We start from the raw sequence: 13,563 nt of genomic DNA on the forward strand, positions 1-13,563 counted from the left end.
ATTGAGAAATAACATTTATCATGTTCAAGACTGTATTTTGACATACTAGCCAAGGTAACAATGATTACAATCAAATATAGTTAATAATAAAAATCAAGGAAAGAAAAGGAATATTTTTAAGTTTATAGTAATATCATTGGTCAGAATAGAGAAAAACCTTACTCTTGGCTAGTAAAAAACTGGGCTTCTGTCAGGTTTATTTATTGCGCTGCCCCTTGCCAATAACAGCTTTTATACACTTAGCTCTTCCTAAAGAGAGTGGCTTAAAAGGGCATAAAAATCAAGTAAAAATTTGAAGGGTGTGGCAGGTATATCATCTTTGGGAGAGAAGTAAGTTCTGAAAACACAGCTAGCCTGAGGCACTAAATCAAAAATTCATACACACACGTATACGCATGCATGGGCACACACACAGGTATATGTGCAAAAAAGAAAATTCTAGAATACACGGTGACTAGTACAGCTAGCTTAGAAAATACTGTGGAACTAGGCAGGTCCTTGGTTGGGTTATACTGTGTACTAGTTCTGCCTGCCAGTTGCTCTGACTTCTATTTTCCAGCAAAATGATTAATATGATGTGTCTAAACTAGAGCTTTAACTGCTATGAATATCTGTCCAAACAGAAGGACACTTTTTCCCACCATTAGTAAGAATTCTTATGGTGACCCTGACACAAAATTCAAGAGAAAACAAAAGTTAGCACCTACTGCATACCTACTAGGCACCAAGTCACTTTAAGACCTCATCTTATTTGATAATGCATGTATGACTGACCCACGAATGGTATCTGCTTTACTGCAGTCTGGAAATGTACGACTATGGTTAGGAACAGTTATGGTTCAGTTGTATTTCCAGGAGAGTTCACCCAGGTTTCTGGAAGAGATTCAGGAACTCCTCTGGCTCATCAGCAATGCATTTATGATCCATCTTTTCAGGGTGAATGACCTCATGCATTCCACAAACATTAACTAAATGCCTACGATGTGAAGGGAACCATCTAGGCATTGCAGAATCGAAGATGACTGAAATATAGTAGTCTTCAAGAAGCATACAGTTCACTGGAGGAACAGATAAGTTGACCAAAACATAGAATGCAGATAGAACCATGCCCACGTGATTTATGTTAGAAAATTTTTCTTATGGTGACCTTTCTCGATTTTGCCTCCAAAATCTAGGAACTCCTTATTATAGCCCCTAAGTACTAATACACACAGTAACTCAATAATTCAATGGAACATATGCAACAAACCTCAAGTAGAGGCTGACAGATGACTGCAAAGAGCAATGATGAGAAGCACGTCTACCTTACACCAAAATATGCCAGGAAGGAAATAATAAGAAGGCCGCAATTATTTTAGATTAAATTTAAGTTTAAATATCTAAAAGTAATTTCCTCTTATTAATGAATTTAGTAAGATTAAAATTTTCTTAAATTTTCTTAATTTTCTTAAAGCAAAAACAAGTATTATATTTGAGCATGCCTCTCCACTGAAGCTGACAGTTGTATCTAGAAAAACTTGTTGCCATAACAATAACAAGATTTGGGAAAGATTCCAATCTGTAATGTCTTAAACGCATGAGAAAAGTTCACTTTTTTTTTTTTTTTTTGGCAGTACGTGGGCCTCTCACTGCTGTGGCCTCTCCCGTTGCGGAGCACAGGCTCCAGACGCGCAGGCTCAGCGGCCATGGCTCACGGGTCCAGCCGCTCTGCGGCATGTGGGATCTTCCCGGACCGGGGCACGAACCTGTGTCCCCTGCATCGGCAGGCGGACTCTCAACCACTGTGCCACCAGGGAAGCCCCAAAAGTTCACTTTTTAAACATAAATTAATCCTTTTTAAAAAACAAAATTGATCTGGAATACTGTCTCTGAAAATAATTTAGTTACATATCCAGGTGTTTACTAATGCTGAATACTAAAAAGCTACCTTTCAACACCACCTGTGAATGTTCCCCACTAATTTATCTGTACCTACTCCTGGTGGACAAGATGAGTTTAATTTCTGGTTAAAGGTTTCTGCTGTCAACGTTCCACACGTAATACCTGAAAGGGTTAAAAGCATCCAAAGCACCTGTCCATTTCAACTTGGCCACCCCTCATCACTCTTCTTCAATCAAGCTCACTCACACAAAGCAGTAAAATTCACCTCCCCAAACCATGATTTTCTGTCCATCACATCCCCTTTTCAAATCTAAAATAGCCTTCAAATGCTTCTCAGATGAAAGGAAAAGTCTTCATCAGCAGCAATGAAAACTTCTACCAATTGGCTGCTCTTAAATAACCCCACATCTCTGTTAACTATTTGCCGTTCCCGCTCTCTTCCTAAATACGTTTTTTAAAAACCAATTTACTTATAATACAGCCCCCTAAGCAAGATTTAAAGGTGTCACACACTTTTTAAAGCCTCACAGGAACATGTTTTCATATTCTTTCCACGAAACCATGCTTCTCTTCTTCTCCAAAACACTGCTTAAGATTTCAGGGGAAAGCTATTAAATATCCCATTTTAAGGCATTTGAAAGCACCCACTTGCACACCACTGCTGTTAATTACAGATCGTATTCATTAATACAGGAATCGTGACTTAAGACTACTTCATTGGCCCAGTTTGAAAGACTGGAAATACTTGAAAAATAATCTTTTTATTGCTCATATATTTATCAAATATTTACTAAGTGCCTTTATGTAAAAGATAATACAAAAACACATCAGGAATAACAAAGATAAATGAAACTTGGCTCTTGCCCTCAAGCAGTAGAGGCTAGTGCAGCCATTCACAAACGTGTGGCATATATGCCTGAAAAGTGGTGAGGAACCCCGAGGAACCTTTTATGTGGGTTTACTACGGATATCGATGACACTAGCAACTAAAACTGAAAAATGTTTACAAAATCAGAGTGAAAAAGGCAAAAAAAAGGCTTGGTATTATTATAAAAATAGCTTTGATTTCACAGGCCCCTTAAAGGGTCTCCAGGACCCCTCTACCCAGTGGTTTCCAGATCACATTTTGGGAGCTTCTGGTCTAGTAGGATGATGAGATAGGTATATAAATCACTTTAACACACGAGAGGCACTCGTGATAGACCTCCACTTAACCAACTTCTAGATTACCAAGGCTCTCAGTTCCCGTCTTAACTATGGTGACAGATGCCCACAGCTCACTATACACTAGTGGGTAGTAGGTTAATCTCTACTACTCCCACACACTTCTGCTCAAACTATGCAGAACTTGTTTATGCTAGTTTTACTCTGTTAGTAATTATGCAATTTGATTATATATTACATAATCTCATTAATTAAGAGTATGGGGGGAGGGCTTCCCTGGCGGCGCAGTGGTTGAGAGTCCGCCTGCTGATGCAGGGGACACAGGTTCGTGCCCTGGTCCGGGAAGATCCCACATGCCGCGGAGCGGCTGGGCCCGTGAGCCATGGCCGCTGAGCCTGCGCGTCCGGAGCCCGTGCTCCGCAACGGGAGAGGCCACAACAGTGAGAGGCCCGTGTACAGCCAAAAAAAAAAAAAAAAAGAGTATGGGGGAGGGAGATGTTTCTACAAAAACTAGGTTTAATGCTTTGTAAGATGTGATATAAAGATAAATTGCTAAAAATCTCTCAAATTAGGTACTGGAGAGACAACTAGAGATTAGAAGAGAAACATAAAAGTCTAGAAGGATTCTGCATTCATATTGTTTTGCAGTGTCTAAGTTTTTGCTCCTTTTTAAAGAAACCAAAACCGAAAATCTAAACTAAATTAGGGTTTACTTTTCACAGGAAAGAGAAATCAGATGCTCAGTCAGCCCCCTATACTGAAAGCAAATGCCTTGTCCTGCATGCACGCTGGTGACTAAATGTCCATTTGTGGGTCTTAAAATGTTTAAGGCAGTAGGAATATATACTATTATCATTTTTATGATTCCCTACCTTTTAATTTAACTACTGGAAGGACTGCTAGTCCTTCCATAAAGGCTGTGGGATCTACTGTACTACATAGAATTTGCCATGGTTTATGAGGGTTATGATCTACTGACAGAGAGACAGACTACTGGGATTAAAACACATACACACAAAGAGAATACGTCTAGCTGGGGATTACGAAGAGCTCTGATGGAGAAAGCAATGTTTGTGCTGGACCTGGAAAAATGGGTAGGATTTAGAGTGGGAGGTGAAGCAGAAGGGCACCGAAGGTGGTGGGAACAGCATGAGCAATGGCTTTTGTCTCTTCTCTGTTTCTCTGTCTGTCTCTCTCAGAATTTTAAACTAAGGGACCCATACCAGAGTCACTCCACCTCAGAAATCTCTAGAAGGACATGGTCACAACAGCACTCTGAAGAGAAGCCACATAGGCTCATTCTACTAAAATCCCAGCCGTGGCTTGGTTCCTATCTTTCCCTAGGCTTGGCCGTTCGTTCAACTCTTCTCTGGATTCTGGGAACTATTCCAGGATCTTTTTCTAAATTTTCTCACCTCCCTCGCTTTTGGGGCTAGATTGGTTTGCTTATTGGTTTCTGCTACTTGTAACCCAAAGAATCTTCATGACTATGAACATACACCTTTGGTGATGGTATTTTATTGGTCTATATCCTGCCACCTAGTTTCAGAAAACAATTGAGAGAAAGTTTTAAAGGGTAAGTCACACAAAGTACATCCTAAAACAAGAATGGAAGTGTTCTAGTTCTGATTCTGTCTCTAAACAGCGGTGTTACTTTGGAGAAATTACTTTACATCTCTGGGCCTCAGCATCTATATGTATAATAAAGTCACTGGGATCTCAGATCTCCTCCAATTCTCTCTCACTAAAATAAACAAAACAAAACTGGCCTTCCCCTCCAACTGAGGATGTTTTATTATTTCATTAGTATTTATTTTGTTTGCCCTAATGCTTTCTATAAGACCTAGATATAATTAAATTTTCTTTGAGTAGAAATTAGAGAAGAACTGTTTCTTGGAATGACAATGAGAAAATGTTGAGAAGCTGTCCAAGACTTGAAAATATATAGACTTCTGTTCTAAGCTGGACCTTCCAACATACTCTATGTTGAGGAACCCAAGAGAAACAACTGACTGGCATTTTTTACAAGTCAAGGGCCTGGCTAGTTTGAAAAAGTTAAAGTGGAAGTAAACAGGAAGGGTGTCTATTAGCACTGGCATGTAAGTAATGAGAAGTAATGTGTTAAGAAGATGTTGGGCATCAGGAAGTTACAGGCGTTCATTTCCACAAGACCACTTGATCCAGTTCAACGTGGAGGCCTTTAAGAGCACTTCCAACTCAAGTTAAAACACAGACAAGGTTAGAAGCAAGATTTTGGACTGATTCTTGAGATCTGAGGCTCCTTTCCTGATTCTTCCTTACATCACACCTGTGTCTACCCTCGCTGGAAAAGGACTAAAGAAATAATATTTCAACAGAGCAAGAGCATTTAAAAGATAAACCATTTTTAATACTCCTACCAGTCTCCACTGTTCTCATTTAAAATCTTTTCCTAGCAGTTTCTGCCTGTGGTTCACAGGGCAAGGCCTATTAATACATGCTACTTGGCATCTTAACAAACCAGTTGGGCAAAGCTGCAATCCCTATGTTACGAAGAAGGTGTTTCGTGCTGTATTCAAATTTGTCAATTGATGTTCTGATCTCTGTCTAATACTCAGGAATTTCAGGAATAAAAGATCATGCTCAGATTTCAGTAAATCTACAGAGTCAGCATTTGATTACCTCAAAAGCAACAAAATGAGCAGCCATATATGTACTCCCCCAAATTATCTGTTTATGCAATATGTTTTCTTGTAATGATATTCAAATTACAAACATGCCTAAATAGCTGGGAATTCCCAATTTTAAACCAAATACTGAAACCATAATTTGAGGACTAGACTTCGGGTTAGAAAACATCTCGGCTTCCTCACTCCTACTATTGCTCTTCAACTTTTCCCCTATGGACTGGGAGAAAGAAGGTTTATGTACATTCCTATACAAGGGATGTTGTAATGCTCATCAAAGAGTACCTGTGAATGACAAGACTGGTTGTCCGGGAGTGGAAGAGTGGTTACGTAAGGTACAAAATCGAAGATGGAGGCCTTAAGTGTACAAAGGAGTTTGGATTGTTCTATGAGTCTACAGAAGCCATAACAAACTTTTCGTCAAAGAAATAACTTAGAGAACGACATTTTTAAAACAAACATTTGTATGTTTTACTGTTTACAAGGCAAGTTCACAAGTTATCATTCCTCCTATACTTCACAGTAGTCTCCTTTTTGCTTGTTATATATAATTATATATAGAATTTAATATATATAATTAATCAATATAAATCCTCAAATACAGATGTGGGCATAATGTTGTAATGCTGTATAAACAGACATAATCCCTAATCTAAAAGTTGCTTTTGAGAATAAGAGGTTGGCTCTACCACTCCACACCAGCTTTCTAGTTCCCAATTCCCTCTTCCTCTTTCTCCTCTTGCCCTTCCAGTCCTCTGACTCTGAGCCCCCAGAACCAGCGTCTGGCCCCATAGATGTACAGTTGCCCCACTGTAGGACCTCTGGTTTGCTGGCAGCTGTGTCTCAGAAAAAGCTGTCTTCAGCAAGGCAGAAGCAGTTCCCTGCTGGTATTCCCAGAGTCTGGTGGAACGCCTAACACATACTGTGTGGCTGACAGGGTCTTGGTGCTCCCGCCAGGTGTCAGGCGTGAACCTCTGAGTGGGGAGAGCCAAGTTCAGGACACTGGTCCACCACAGACCTCCCTGGTAGTATCAATCGGTGAGAGCTCTCCCAGAGATCTCCATCTCAACGCTAAGACCCAGCTCCACTCAACGACCAGCAAGCTCCAGTGCTGGACACCCCATGCCAAACAACTACCAAAACAGGAAGACAACCCCACCCATTAGCAGAGAGGCTGCCTAAAATCGTAATAAGTTGACAGACACCCCAAAACACACCACCAGACGCAGTCCTGCCCATCAGAAAGACAAGATCTAGCCTCATCCACCAGAACACAGGCACCAGTCCCCTCCACCAGGAAGCGTACACAACCCACTGAACCAACCTTACCCACTGAGGGCAGACACCAAAAACAACGGGAACTATGAACCTTCAGCCTCCGAAAAGGAGACCCCAAACACAGTAAGTTAAGCAAAATGCGAAGACAGAGAAACACACAGCAGATGAAGGAGCAAGGTAAAAACCCACCAGGTCAAATAAATGAAGAGGAAATAGGCAGTCTACCTGAAAAAGAATTCAGAATAATGATACTAAAGATGATCCAAAATCTTGGAAATAGAATGGAGACAATACAAGAAATGTTTAACAAGGACCTAGAAGAACTAAAGAGGAAGCAAACAATGATGAACAACACAATAAATGAAATTAAAAATTCTCTAGAAGGAATCAATAGCAGAATACCTGAGGCAGAAGAATGGATAAGTGACCTGGAAGGTAAAATAGTGGAAATAACTACTGCAGAGCAGAATAAAGAAAAAAGGATGAAAAGAACTGAGGACAGTCTCAGAGACCTCTGGGACAACATTAAATGCACCAACATTCGAATTATAGAGATCCGAGAAGAAGAAGAGAAAAAGAAAGGGACTGAGAAAATATTTGAATAGTTGAAAACTTCCTTAATATGGGAAAGGAAATAGTCAATTAAGTCCAGGAAGCACAGAGAGTCCCATACAGGATACATCCAAGAAGAAACATGCCAACACACATATTCATCAAACTATCAAAAATTAAATACAAAGAAAAAATATTAAAAGCAGCAAGGGAAAAGCAACAAATAACATACAAGAGAATCCCCACAAGGTTAACAGCTGATCTTTCAGCAGAAACTGTGCAAGCCAGAAGGGTGTGGCAGGACATATTTCAAGGGATGAAAGGGGAAAACCTACAACCAAGATTACTCTACCCAGAAAGGATCTCATTCAGATTCGACGGAGAAATTAAAACCTTTACAGACAAGCAAAAGCTAAGAGAATTCAGCACCACCAAACCAGCTTTATGACAAAAGCTAAAGAACTCCAGGCAGGAAACACAAGAGAAGGAAAAGACCTACAATAACAACCCAAAACAATTAAGAAAACGGTAATAGGAACATATATATCGATAATTACCTTAAATGTAAATGAAAGAAATGCTCCAATGAAAAGACATAGACTGGCTGAATGGATACAAAAACAAGACCCGTATATATGCTGTCTACAAGACACCCACTTCAGACCTAGGGACACATACAGACTGAAAGTGAGGGTATGGAAAAAGATATTCCATGCAAATGGAAATCAAAAGAAAGCTGGAGTAGCAATTCTCATATCAGACAAAATAGACTTTAAAATAAAGATTATTAGAAGAGACAAAGAAGGACACTACATAATGATCAAGGGATCAATCCAAGAAGAAGATATAGCAATTGTAAATATTCATGCACCCAATACATAAGGCAAATGCTAACAGCCATAAAAGGGGAAATCGACAGTAACACATTCATAGTAGGGGACTTTAACACCCCACTTTCACCACTGGACAGATCATCCAAAATGAAAACAAGGAAACACAAGCTTTAAATGACACATTAAACAAGATGGATTTAATTTATATTTATAGGATATTCCATCCCAAAACAACAGAATACACTTTCTTCTCAAGTGCTCATGGAACATTCTCCAGGATAGATCATATCTTGGGTCACAAATCAAGCCTTGGTAAATTTAAGAAAACTGAAATTGTATCAAGTATCTTTTCAGACCACAACGCTATGAGACTGGATATCAATTACAGGAAAAAGAAATACAAACACATGGAGGCTAAACAATATGCTACTAAATAACCAAGAGGGCACTGAAGAAATCAGAGGAAAACAAAAAATACCTAGAAAAAAATGACAATGAAAATACAATGACCCAAAACCTACAGGATGCAACAAAAGCAGTTCTAGGAGGGAAGTTTAGAGCAATACAATCCTACCTCAAGAAACAAGAAAAATCTCAAATAAACAACCTAACCTTACACCTAAAGCAATGAGAGTAAGAAGAGCAAAAAAAACCCCAAAGTTAGCAGAAGGAAAGAAATCACAAATATCAGATCAGAAATAAATGAAAAAGAAATGAAGGAAATGATAGCAAAGATCAATAAAACTAAAAGATGGTTCTTTGAGAAGAAAAACAAAATTGATAAACCATTAGCCAGACCATCAAAAAAAAAAGGGAGAAGACTCAGATCAATAGAATTAGAAATGAAAAAGGAGAAGTAACAACTGACACTGCAGAAATACAAAGGATCATGAGAGATTACTACAAGCAACTATATGCCAATAAAATGGACAACCTAGAAGAAAAGAACAATTTCTTAGAAAAGCACAACCTTCTGGACTGAACCAGGAAGAAACAGAAATAATAAACAGACCAATCACAAGCACTGAAATTGAAACTGTGATTAAAAATCTTCCAACAAACAAAAGCCCAGGACAGATGGCTTCACAGGTGAATTCTATCAAACATTTAGAGAAGAGCTAACACACATCCATCTCAAACTTTTCCAAAATACAGCAGAGGGAGCAACACTCCCAAACTCATTGTACGAGGCCACCATCACCCTGATACCAAAACCAGACAAAGATGTCACAATAAAAGAAAACTATACGCCAACATCACTGATGAACATAGGTGCAAAAACACTTAACAAAATACTAGCAAACATAATCCAACAGCACATTAAAAGGACCATACACATGATCAAGTGGGATTTATCCCAGGAATGCAAGGATTCTTCAATATATGCAAATCAATCAATGTGATAAACCATATTAACAAAGTGAAGACTAAAAACCGTATGATCATCTCAATAGATGCAGAGAAAGCTTTCGACAAAATTCAACACCCATTTATGATAAAAACCCTGCAGAAAGTAGGTACAGAAGGAACTTACCTCAACGTAATAAAAGGCATATATGACAAACCCACAGCCAACATCATTCCCAACAGTGAAAAACTGAAACCATTTCTACTAAGATCAGGAACAAGACAAGGTTGCCCACTCTCACCACTATTATTCAACATAGTTTGGAAGTTTTAGCCATAGCAATCAGAGAAGAAAAAGAAATAAAAGGAATCCAAATCAGAGAAGAAGTAAAAGTGTCACTGTTTGCAGATGACATTATACTATACATAGAGAATCCTAAAGATGCTACCAGAACACTACTAGAGCTAATCAATAAATCTGGTAAAGTAGCAGGACACAAAATTAATGCACAGAAATCTCTTGCATTCCTATACACTAATGATGAAAAATCTGAAAGAGAAATTAAGGAAACACTCCCATTTACCATTGCAACAAAAAGAGTAAAATACCTAGGAATAAACCTACCTAAGGAGACAAAAGACCTATATGCAGAAAACTGTAAGACACTGATGAAAGAAATTAAAGATGATACAAACAGATGGAGAGATACATCGTGTTCTTGGGTTGGAAGAATCAACATTGTGAAAACGACTATACTACCCAAAGCAATCTACAGATTTAATGCAATCCCTATCAAACTACCATTGGCATTTTTCACACAACTAGAACAAAAAAACTGCACAATTTGTATGGAAGCACAAAAGACCCCGAATAGCCAAAACCATCTTGAGAAAGAAATACGGAGCTGGAGGAATCAGGCACCAGACTTCAGAGTATACTACAAAGCTACAGTAATCAAGACAGTATGGTACTGGCACAAAAAACAGAAATATAAATCAATGGAACAGGACAGAAAGCCCAGAGATAAACCCACACACATATGGTCACCTTATGTTTGATAAAGGAGGCAAGAATATATAATGGAGAGAAGACAGCCTCTTCAATAAGTGGTGCTCGGAAAACTGGACAGCTACATGTAAAAGAATGAAATTAGAACACTCCTTAACACCATACACAAAAATAAACTCAAAATGGATTAAAGACCTAAATGTAAGGCCATACACTATAAAACTCTTAGAGGAAAACATAGGCAGAACACTTCATGACATAAATCACAGCAAGATCCTTTTTGACCCACCTCCTAGAGAAATGGAAATCAAACCAAAAATAAATAAATGGGAACTAATGAAACTTAAAAGCTTTTGCACAGCAAATGAAACCAGAAACAAGATGAAAAGATAACCCTCAGAATGGGAGAAAATATCTGCAAACAAAGCAACTGGCAAAGGACTAATCTCCAAAATTTACAAGCAGCTCATGCAGCTCAATATCAAAAAAACAAACAACCCAATCCAAAAATGGGCAGAAGACCCAAACAGACATTTCTCCAAAGAAGATATACAGATTGCCAACAAACACATGAAAGGATGCTCAACATCACTATTCATTAGAGAAATGCAAGTCAAAACTACAATGAGGGGCTTCCCTGGTGGCGCAGTGGTTGAGAGTCCGCCTGCCGATGCAGGGGACACGGGTTCATGCCTCAATCCAGGAAGATCCCAAATGCCGCGGAGTGGCTGGGCCCGTGAGCCATGGCTGCTGAGCCTGTGCATCTGGAGCCTGTGCTCTGCAACGGGAGAGGTCACAACAGGGAGAGGCCCACATACCGCAAAAAACCCCAAAAAACAAAAAACTACAATGAGGTATCACCTCACACCAGTCAGAATGGCCATCATCAAAAAATCTACAAACAATAAATAATGGAGAGGGTGTGGAGAAAAGGGAACCCTCTTGCACTGTTCATGGGAATGTAAATTGATACAGCCACTAGGGAGAACAGTATGGAGGTTCCTTATAAAATAAAACTACCATACGACCCAGAAATCCCACTACTGGGCATATACCCTGAGAAAACCATAATTCAGAAAGAGTCATGTACCATAATGTTCACTGCAGGACTACTTACAATAGCCAGGACATGGAAGCAACCTACGTGTCCATCGACAGATGAATGGATAAAGAAGATGTAGCACATATATACAGTGGAATATTACTCAGCCATAAAAAGAAATGAAATTGAGTTATTTGTAGTGAGATGGATTGACCCAGAGTCTATCATACAGGGTGAAGTAAGTCAGAAAGAGAAAAACAAATACTGTATGCTCACACATATATATGGAATCTAAAAAGAAAAAGAAAAAAGGGTTCTGAAGAACCTAGGCACAGAAAAGGAATAAAGACGCAGATGTAGAGAATGGACTTGAGGACACAGAGAGTGGGAAGGGTAAGCTGGGACGAAGTGAGAGAGTGGCATGGATATATATACACTACCAAATGTAAAATACATAGCACAGGGAGATCAGCTTGGTGCTCTGTGACCACCTAGACGGGTGGGACAGGGAGGGTGGGAGGGAGAAGCAAGAGGGAGGGGATACGGGGATATATGGACAGCCGACTCACTTTGTTATACAGCAAAACTTACACACCACTGTAAAGCAATTATACTCCAATAAAGATGTTAACAAAAAATAGACAAATGGGGGGCTTCCCTGGTGACGCAGTGGTTGAGAGTCCGCCTGCCGATGCAGGGGACATGGGTTCTTGCCCCAGTCCGGGAAGATCCCACATGCCACGGAGCGGCTGGGTGGCTGAGCCATGGCCGCTGAGCCTGCGCGTCCGGAGCCTGTGCTTCACAACGGGAGAGGCCACAACAGTGAGAGGCCCGTGTACAGCAAAAAAAAAAAAAAAAAAAAATAGACAAATGGATAAAGAAAATAAAATAAGAGGTTGAATAAAACCCAGAAATAAAATATAGTTTTATTTAAAAAAATGAAGTACTGCTGCGTTGTAATAATAAATGAAAAGGAAAATCAGAGTACTGTGATAGTTTGTCTTAGTTAGACCTTCATCAAAGGGTGCAAATGCAGCTTTGGCTGTTGCACTTGAAATTAGAGAGAATTCAAAAACAGTAGCAAATGTGATTAAATGGACAGAAAAACAAATCCTTCCAGGAAAGATTAAGTTTGCCAAGTAAAAAGAAAAGACTTTTACTATAGTGCTTCATTACAGTTAAATAGTGCCAAACACTGTGCTAGATGTGATGAGGGGTACAAAGGAAGAAAAATACAGACCCCTGCACTTAGAAAGCCTGTAATATAGTTGAGGGATACAATATTAATATAGACCATCTAATGACACATTTTTAAATCAACTGAATATGATTCAAGTTTCATTACTTTCATCCTCAATAACTCCTGTTCTCTTCACCATGTTTAGGAACAGTAGTAATACCACATACTAGTTTAGTTCTTTACAATTTTCAAGACACTTTAATAGTAAGTGATCCTCATAACTACCAAGTAGAAATTATGCCCTCATCATTAAGAACTCCTTTGGGGTAAGTTCCCCTTCCTGAGCTCACCAATTTCCTGTATATGGTAGTTCTTCAACTCTGATTGATCCTAAGAATCACCTGGGAAGCTTCTTAAAAACTACTGGGCCCACTGTCAGAGATTCTACCCTAATTGCACTGTGCGGGCAAGAGGTGTTTTTACCACCTCGCTAGATAATTCTAATATGCAGCAGCCAGGGTTGAGAACTTCTGCCCTGATATTTCTCTCCTCCTCTCCCCTACATCTTTTCCTCTTCCTGCATCTCTGGTAATTTTATTTTCTGGTGGTAT

The 13,563-nt window shown here is 39.3% G+C and overlaps 1 protein-coding gene across 1 annotated transcript in view; it reads right to left on the bottom strand.

The window, feature by feature from the left end:
• GTF2F2 (general transcription factor IIF subunit 2) overlaps positions 1-13,563 on the bottom strand; it is a 156,090-nt gene that overhangs the window by 67,970 nt on the left and 74,557 nt on the right. The window lies entirely within an intron of this gene.

Source organism: Phocoena phocoena, chromosome 18 (genome assembly GCF_963924675.1).
Source record: "Phocoena phocoena chromosome 18, mPhoPho1.1, whole genome shotgun sequence".
Classification (NCBI taxonomy): domain Eukaryota; kingdom Metazoa; phylum Chordata; class Mammalia; order Artiodactyla; family Phocoenidae; genus Phocoena; species Phocoena phocoena.